We start from the raw sequence: 10,287 nt of genomic DNA on the forward strand, positions 1-10,287 counted from the left end.
CACCTTCAGTCATTTATGTTGCGGTTAGTCTGGCTGAACGGATGTACATTGCTGGGATAAAGCCTGGCGCCAGATATTCCTCCCCCTTCACCTTTTCTATCGGGGTTTAGCGCCGCCCAGGACAGTTGTGATTGGTTTGAAGAAATACAAACAAGCCAGTGTTTTTTTCCCCCTATCCCAGAATAGATAGTTGGTGTAGCAACAATAGCTAAATAGAAAGAGTACAAACTTACATCGTCTCTGACTTCTGAACAGGCAACCGCCGTAATGTAAACAAACACGAGACGATCTCGGGGATTTCTTACCTAACTAATTAATTAACGTAATTAGCGTATAACTAACATAGCCGTAACTACACACACTGTAACCTACACAGTCTCCGTAGCGTGAGGAATTCACAACGGTAACGAGTAACGATGCAGCACATAAATGTATCGGAGTAAAAGTATTAAACTCATCGAAAATATGTACTCAAGTAAAAGTGGAAGTAGGAGAAAAAAAAATAATACTCCAGTAGAGTACAGATACAGCCTTTTAATACTTAAGTACAGTAGTGAAGTAGTTCTACTTCGTTACTAGACACCTCTGGTAGCCAGACCGTACTGCAGCGCTGATACAGCACTGTGGAGAACCTTTTCTGTTAACCTCTATCAAACACTCAATAAATATATGCAGATTAGACTTGGGTTTCTTGTCAGATACAATTTTTAAATTGTAATTCCTTGTACTCAAGACTACAAGAAACAAACCAGGCTCGTTCACATCCAACTAGACAACTTGATTAATTATAGTAAGTAACAGCAGATTAAAAGTTTCAACATGCAGTACTTGACTATAAACCACCAGTTACTGTATATTATACCGACACCAGCTACAGTATATTTATTACATATTGTACTAGTTGTGCAGAATCTTTGGAATATTATATATATTATATATATTTTCTTTTTATGAAATGCCAAAGGCTTAAAACTATGATTCTGTATTATTTTTTAAGCACTAATGTCTTAAAAAAAAGGCCTTAGAAGTTATTAGAAAGTCTTAAGTTTGAGTTAAAAAATGCCATGAATATTTTCCTCTTTCCTGCTGTAGGCAATGATGTTAGTTATTAAAGGTTTTTGTATTTGATTGTAGGCTTTCAGGACACGTTGCACACTTCAACTGTGGATTTTTGGCCCAGGAGGCTGTTCAACCATTTTTTGAGGAGTTTCAGCGAGCACCATCAGACCTGTGGCTAACAGTGTCACTACGTCTAGCTACAGTAGCTACGAAGCTCATCGATACTAAATGGGCCAGTCTTGACTTTAGCCAGAAGTTGATTGAATTAATCATTTCTATTTGGTATATTCATCAATCCATTTTCTGCTGCTTCTCCGGATACAGGTCACATTAATTTAATTAATTATATCATTAGGAATTATTATTATTAATTATTATAATACTTGCTATATACTGCTGGGAAGTACTGAAAATGTGTAATATAATAACGAATAATTCTAGTCCATGTTTTCCCTTCTGGTTTTCCTTCATACTTTCATATTTTAGTCTGTATGACAGTGAAACTAGTTAACTTGCATTCTTAGGTGTTAAAAAAAATCTGAAACATTGAATTTATTCCCCAAATCTGCTAATGTAGAGACAGAGGTTAAAAAAAGATGTATTCCCTTTAAATCCTGCAGAGGGAGTCCTTGAACTGTCCACCAACATAAAGAGCTTGCATTGTACACATTGATTTTACATGGGTTCATATGAAGATCTTTTTTTTTTTTAGATCAATTTTTTATTGTTATTAGCACCATTTATCATTTAGACGTACAGAACAAATTCCACAATATGTGTCAGGTAGTATCAGATGGTGCACAGAACAGAGCAACACAAATTCAACAAGAACAAAAACCCTCTCCCACCCTCTGCGGTCTTGAGGAAAACAAAACAAACAAACAAACAGAAATCACACCTTACCTAGTCACTCTCCTCTAATTCTTGTGGCGCTGAGGTCATTAGGTCTAATATTTGTGCTGCTGTTTTTCCATAGGCTGAAAGTTGATGATTTGGCTTTGTTAATCCTTGCTGTAGAGAGCTCAAGCATAACTATCTCTAGAAGATACGCTAACCATGTTTTATACAAAGCGAGTGGGGTGGAGCCAGCGTTGGTTGAGCTATCATTTTCTTGGTTGCAGTTGAGCCGGCTAGCCAAATCTTCATATGGATATGAAGATAAATTGAAGACACTTAATGACTTCAGTTCATCACAGCTTTATGGTCTCTATTGTTGGTAATGTACAGGTCATTAATTCGCTGATTAAGTACATGTGATTCTCTGCTTTCTTCCCTCCAGGGTTATTGGATCAGTTTCAGTTTTCATGACAGCAGAAGCAGTCAAATCTAGGCAGTAGGTGGCCATCAGCAGACTCTATATCCAGTAATGAGTGTATATGGATTTATCTATCCTGTTGTTTGGTCTATAAAATGTGAAAATTTCCATTACAAATTACACAGAGTCCAAGGGGAAAACTTTTGTTGAACGACCAATAGTCCAAATTCCCAAAGCATGAATTTGAATTAAATTAAACAGAGACTAGTAGCCAATCCACACATTTAAAAAAAAAAAAAAAAAAAAATAGCAGAAACCATTGATTGTTTGGTATTTTTGCTTTATAATCAACAAATCATTTAATAGATTTTCTGCTTAGATTTCAGAATAATATGTGATGGCTGATCAGTCAACTCCTGTATAGTTATGAGACTTCAAAAGGACAGTAAAATATCCCCTCATTGGTTTCACATTTGAATTTTCTTTTTCTCCATAACCCAATAATGAAAAACAAATGGTGCACGCTGATACATATTTTCCCTAGTTTAGAAACTGGCAAAAGCACATTTTGGGTAACGATGTAAATTTAAAGCAACATTATTGTCATGATCTTAACACACCATATGCTGCTTCTTTTATTAGAAGTCAGTTAATCATACGTCGGTGCAAAAGGCTCTAAAAATGATCAGGTGTGGCTGTTTCAGCCTAGTTGAGCCACCAAACTGGAGGTCTTCAAGACATTAGGTCATCAGTGACTGTTGAGAGAGACAGGGCTAACATCTCTTGGCAGCTTTGTTCGAGTTTCAGATCTGATGGGGGACAATCTGCTCTGTGATGCAAAAAGTGAATTCCACTGGGAAACTGGCCCGGCTCCAGTCAGGCCTCTACGGGTTGTCCCACATACTGTATAGTGAGAGTAGAGAGAAGTGAGACAGAACATGTCCTCAAAACCCAAACTTCACCTCCTTTACAGTACCTGCATCTTTAAGCCCCTTAAAAAACACTCATAGACACACACCCTTTACACACTTGGCCGTTGCAGTGCAGGGGCCCTGATGAGGAGTGAGGCTGACACATGCCAGCAGAGCTCTCCATACCTCCCACTGGCAGCGCTAACAATGAGTTCCACAAAGGCAGCACCGGCTGAAGGGGAGTTTTTTTCTTTCTTTCCCAAAGCTCTTCTGCGTGATTTCTTCCTCAGAGTGCACACTCCGGAACTTTTCAACAGCTTTCAGCTCCCTAATGTCGGCACTTCCGCATCTTCTGACTCAGAGAGCAGAGCTATTGTCATAACAGAGCTGGCATTGCCTCTTAAGCTTGGAGGCCTTGTTGCTCACAATGCAGAGCAACTCACCGAGAGTTACCACGTAGATTTCTGGTCTTTATTCTTGTATGTGTGTGTGTGTTTTACAGAAGAGGAAGAAAAGTTGGAATATTTGTCCTTTACTTCCTGATGGAATGGGTTATAAGGTTTGAAGACCGGCGGATTAGAAGAATAAGAAGCATGAATTAGAGCAGCTATAAATAACAAAGCACTTTTCCCCCCCAACTCATCTGTCTCACAATTTGATGGGTGATTTCTACCAGCTGCATTCAGAGGCAGTTTGTGTCTATATGAGAGGTTCTTTTTCTGTGTGGTGGTGGATGCACAGCCCAGCTGAGATGTCTCTCCTTTGCAGACTGATTTGTCTTGATGATGAGAAACCCTGCAGGCTCCTCTACTCCTTTAAAAGGATTAGTGAAGTCTGGCACTCTTACATAACCACTGCAAGTTCCTGTGCTGAACAGTCGAGTTTACATGCTAAGTTCCAGCAACTTCAACAGATCAGAAAAAAACTCTCTGCCAACTGTTTTAATCATATTAATGGCCATTCTACAGCATAGTTGTCGAACACAAGAACGTCACTTATCCTAATCCGCCCTCCTCTGGATGGATATCTTATTTCCTTACATTTAAGCTACAGATCACAAGCTGCACCGTTTGGAAAATAGAAACCACTATGCACCTGCTCACACATTTTGGTCACAGGTTGTAGACTTGTTAGCGGCATGGCTCTGGAGATGAAAATGTTGGTGTCGGTCAATCGGTCCACCACTTTGGTCCAGGCTGAAATATCTCGAAAACTATTGGATGGATTACTAAAAAATCTGGTTCAGACATTCAGGATCCCCAGAGGATGAATCAAAAACCACTTTGGCGATCCTCTAACATTTCCTCTAGCACCACCTTGAGGTTCACTGTTGTGGTTTTGAGTGAAATTTCTGACATTTCACACATTCATGCCACCCGCAGGAAAAACAACTTTGGCGATCCTCTGACTTTTTATTTAGCGGCATCATCGGGTCAAATTTTCAATTTGTCCAATACTTTGGTTTATGACCAAATACCTGCTAAACTAATTCCCATCAGCCTCAGCTGCACTTTATGTTTAGTGCTTTTTGGTAACTGTTAGCATGCTATGATATAAAAAAAGTAATGCATACCAAGGGCTGTCGTGAGGTGCTACTCGGCCCTCGACAGCCCTTGGTGTGCCGAAACGTCGTCAGAATAAATAGAGAAATGCATATGGAGCCAGAGTGTGAAACACATTTTTCTTACTTTCAACTGACAGCATGCTAACACTAAACTAAGATGGTACATATGGTCAACATTATACCTGCTGAGTACAGTCACACAGAACAGCGAGCATGGCTGTGGACTTTTAGTCTTGTTCTTGCATTGTTAACCCAGCAGTACAGCAATGCCTGCTTGTTTGAGTACATTAGAAATACATTGGAAAGTACAACACAATCTACTGGTGTTAATATCCATCACACTAAACATAGCAGTGGACTAATGGACACTAGCAGCAATATTGAAGTCTGCACTCAAAGATTGAGAATTTTACTGTTGATATGTATGACGCATATGATGGCGATGTGAACATTTGAAATTACTGTCCACTTTGTTTTCTGCTCACATGATGAAATGATTATCTCGTAAACATTACCAATGGGACATGTGTTTTGAATCACATTCAAACACTAACTAGTGACTCATGTTTAGATTTTTTAACAAAGCTGTTTTACTGTGGCTCTGCCCAAATTACTGGCATGTAGATCCACATCACACATGTTTTGTATAACAACCGTTGACAAACAGCAGAATCACTGCAAAGAGTTTCAACATGTCACTTGTGTTGACCATGATCTCATTTGTTCTGACAGTCACAACTGTACATCTAGTTTTACAATGCTAAACATAATGCCTTTAAAAATAAATTCTCATCCTACATACAGTATATAATCACTCTACAGACACGGGAGTTAATGATATCTAATAGTTTTGCTTTTATTCATCCAGGTTTTCAGATATCCATCTCTGAGACAGCCGCCTCCACCCAATTCAGAGGAGGTGAATCTAATTGTTGGTGGCCGAAGGCACTATAGCTCTGGTAGTTATACGTATAACAAGGACACAGCTTCTGGAAAGACATTGATGTTTGTTGAGTTTTTTAAATGTAATTTTTCAACATTTTTAGCACCTCAAATGAAATTGTGTCTGCCTCTATTGTATTCTTGTGGCTGCAGAATTATTAGAGACAAAACCTAAGCACATAAAACCAAAACTGACTGCATGGATAGACATCACCAACAATAAGATTTAAAAAAGAAATTCTGGGTGAACTGAACCTTGTAAAAATGCAGACTTGCAACATAAAGGTTGGCAGTTTGAATCCCCTGCATGGACAGGCAATTTCTGGGTGGAAAAATTAAAAAATATCCTCCGCAATCCGTGATTTGGAAGTGTACAAGTTAAAGCATTGCATAGCTATTGGAAGCTATCCTCTGGTACATACAGAACCAGAGGACAAACGATAAGCAAACACTGACTGTGTGACAAGGATGACGTGATTGTGTTGTGAAGGTTACTGTTTGGTTGCAACTCTGAAATATAGATTGTCCCTGAATGCACCTCAATGGATAAATTACCCAAATGGAAAATAATTACAAAATGACAAAAAGTAAAGGAAGGAAATGTGATGAATTATCTATTTAAAGAAGGTTTCTGCAGGTTGGTCGTCATTCCCTGCTGAAATAAATAGAACCCAGGAAGAAAGCCACAAAATTCCAAAAAAAACATTGGAAATGTGGACCTTTCATTTAGAATATTCACTACCGATATGCAAAAGATGATCTGCAGTAATCTAAAGTATGTACAAATAATTGTTAATGGGCTAATACATGCAAAACCACTATTATAACATTTCTATAATCTCTGTTTGACATGTAATACACAGAAAGGTTGCTTTGGGTGAGCATATTAGGCAGGTGCTTGAAATGTAAATGTGTTTGTTCCTGTCTTCTTCTCCTCTTCTGTTAGCAGACATTTGTGCAGAGCACTCGGAATATGTGTGTCCCCTCCTGAGAAAGCCATTTATTGAGACTTAAGCGTGACTATATATATCACAAGATGAAAGTCATTGGGGACGTCAGAGCCACAAAGCATGCTGGGTAATTTAATGTGACAGCTACAAAAAAACACACACACACACACACACACACTTGGCTGAACTTGACCTTTTCCACCCTCCCTTGGTGTTCATACCAAATACATGTAAGTTAGTTAATGTGCTGCATTTTACACTTTCTATAACAGAGTGGAGGGTTAGTCGGCACCATCTGCCAGGGTTAAATACAAGTGCACTCTTTACCATTTTCTGACATTTTGTAGGCCTGTACTGTATAATTTTAGCAGCGTTATGACCGCACAAATTTGGTATTACCATTTTGGTACGAGCAGTAATGTAGCTAATAATCCCTCATTGCATAAAAAGACTGTATGAGCTCACAACTATGGTAGAGTACAGTAGCTCAAAGTTTCAAGGAGTCTTACTGTAAACTGTGATGGATGCTGAGGATGGTTTACAACAAATGTTTGGGTAGTATTTTTTGTCTTCTAAATTAGTTTGGTTAACCTGGATGTTTGTTTAAAACATGTCTGATCGTCAGACTCCTCCTGTTTCTCGCTCCATCTGACCTCTTTTAAACGTTGTTGCCGTGTTCCCACATCTCAGCAGTTAACTTGGTGCATGCAAATGTTATTATTACCAATAGGAATGGTGGCCAAAACTAAGAAACTAAGACTCAGGTTGCTTAAAACTGGAATGCACTAATTGCAGTGAACCCAATGGGCCTTTTTCAGCAACGTCCCAAAAGTGAAAACCCACTCAGGCCCTAGGAGGAGCTGAACTAGCACACCAATTGAAGAAAAGGAGGGAAACCTTTGTTTTTTTTGTCTTTAGGAAGCGGCGCTGTGCTCCACTGTACTCACAGAGGCTCCACTGTTTGGTGCCCAGTAGAGATCAGTAAAACAGGCGGAGGGGCCCCTTCCCGACAAAATGGAGCATAAACACAACAATCCCTTTATTCAGCTGTTTGGACCTGCCATCTGAACAGCAGCTTGTCATTAAATTAACATCACAGCAGGCGAGCGCCCTGGCCCTTGCTTCCCAGAGCATTGTGGTGCACTCACGAGGAAACTCATTCTTTCAGGGGATACCAGGTCAAAAAGTAGGGGTGGTATAGACTCGTCCCAGCAGCCTTGGCCCTGAGGAATGGGAACAGTCGCCGTTCCACTGTGTTAGTCCTCGCGAGGCCGAGTGTTGAAAGGACAACCTTTTAATCCCTGGCAGCCGTGAAGGACAGAGACAGATTTGCTTTTTGTTTTTGATGTTCTGCCCATTTCTCGCCATATCCACCCAGAGGACAAGACTGTAGTCCACGCCAAGGCCTCTGACCACAAGTGACGCTGATACACATTTCACTGCAGTGAGGCTGTGGCCGTGTTGGCCCGGATCATACACTCATGTGTTGTGCACCTGCTCCGGGGAAGTGTCTTGAATGAGTTCCCCAATGGTTTTCTAGTTAAAAGATTTGTATGGCAGCAGTGCACTGCCTGGCTCATGCACATGAACAGTAAATTAGCTCTGGAGCAGCACTGAAACACTGTTCAAAATAAAACAAAAGCTAAGTTATTTATCAAGGCAGAAGACACAAAACCCAGATTTCTAAGAAAAAAAGATACAGTCACTTTACCTTTTTTTTCTTCGTTTGGTTGAAGCAGTTGGGTCATGGACTCCAAACTGTGTGAATAGGTTCATTTGTTTTAGTTAGCCAAATCTCTGCCTCAAGCTTTTGGCATTAAAACCCTTTCTGGCGGGAAAAAAAACAGCCCTAGCTCACGAGAGGAAGAAAAGAGGAAGAACTCCTCCTACAAGCAGATAAAGAGGAAAGTTTAAACACCGGTAGTTGATAATAGTCACATTTTGTTTTGTAAAAGAAATACACAAGTGAGCTTCAGGCCTTGTACTGTAAACCAACATCACTACATGGACTGGTTTGGAGATCCAATACCCAGTGAAACATCCAAAAATGTAAATGAACCGTATTTGCTTTCATTAAAGATTGAATCATTTTGAGACATTTACAGTCCATTGTCCTTTCATTTCTTCTGACTGTCTGTATGTCCTTCCATCCTTTCATTCTTGTTAGTATCATCAATCCGGTCAGAGCACCATGGCAGCACAGTCCACAACCTTATCCCCAGCACTTGCCTACAGCTCTCCCTGAGGGATTCCCTCCCACTTCTGGGCTAGCTTGCATCGTGTACATTGATCATACCCAGACCACCTTCAGATGGAGCGGGACACAGCTGGTGCATCTTTACCAGGTGAATCAGTTCAACTGGCTTCAAGCATGTGAACTAGCAGCGGAGACACTCTCTTTCACTCTACTAAAAAACATAAGCAGTTCAGTTCTTTCACAGATCTGCTGTGTGCTACATTTTTGCGTTACGTTTTATTTAGCTGACACTTTCATCCAAAGCAACTTTCAATAAGTGCTTTCAACTATGAAGGTACAAACTTAAAATAAGCCAAACTACAAAGTGCCACATGTACTGTAAGTGCAATTTCGTCAATTTATTCTTTATTACTATCATCTTCTTAGCCAAGGTGCTGTCGGAAGATGTGTTTATAGCTTGCGGCGAAAGATGTGTAGACTTTCAGCTGTCCTAATGTCAATGGGGAGCTTGTTCCACCATTTAGGAGCCAGGACAGCAAACAGTCTGATTTGCATGGAGACTTGTGTTGAGTCCAATGCCCGCCTTGAATGACTAAGCACAGGTGCAAACACACCTTGGGTGTCACGTTTGGTGCTACATTAGGTCCTAAGATTTTCCATTTTTACAAAATATGTGTGCCTCGTTGTCCCCTTCTTGTCCCCGTTGTTTCATATAATTCTCTACAGTCAGCTGTAAAAATAAAAGCAAAAATGGTATAAAAACAGAGAAGAAAAACACTTGCACCTTCACTGTACTATCTGAGGTGTAGTATCTGAGTGAGATAATAAGCTATTACAGTACTCATAATTTATGCAATCTGGGAAAACTGGCTTTGCTGTTTTCCATCTTTCCCATCTAAACTTTAATTTAGATGCCTCTCTACAGTATATTATCCCACATTCCTAATAACTGTCCAGGTTTAATAACACCACTGTCACAGCTATTATTCTTTTCAATTGTTTATTGAATGCTCCATTAATGCTTCTCTGCCTTCCTACTCACTGGACTTTGTGTTTAATGTTCCCGTCTATCTGACCACCTCGTTGATAAAACAAGAGGCAGCATAGGCAATCAGGTTAGAAAAGGCTAGTGAAGCAGAAAAGGTCAGATAGATGAACTGACCATAACGCTACTGTGTCTGTTCGTTCCAATAGCGTTGCCTCCGTATGACGGGCCCTGAGGGGAAGTCACATGAGGACAACTTTCAATTCCTTTCTCACTTCTGTTTGATTTCCAAAATACATCACGCAAATAAAAATAACAAATGTCTCGTCATGCCCCTCCAAATATACTGCGAAGAATGAAAGCTCGTCTCATCTAAATGTGCAAACCGTGGCATTAGTCGTGCTGGAGCGACAGGGCCCTGCTT

Source organism: Sander lucioperca, chromosome 7 (genome assembly GCF_008315115.2).
Source record: "Sander lucioperca isolate FBNREF2018 chromosome 7, SLUC_FBN_1.2, whole genome shotgun sequence".
Lineage (NCBI taxonomy): Eukaryota > Metazoa > Chordata > Actinopteri > Perciformes > Percidae > Sander > Sander lucioperca.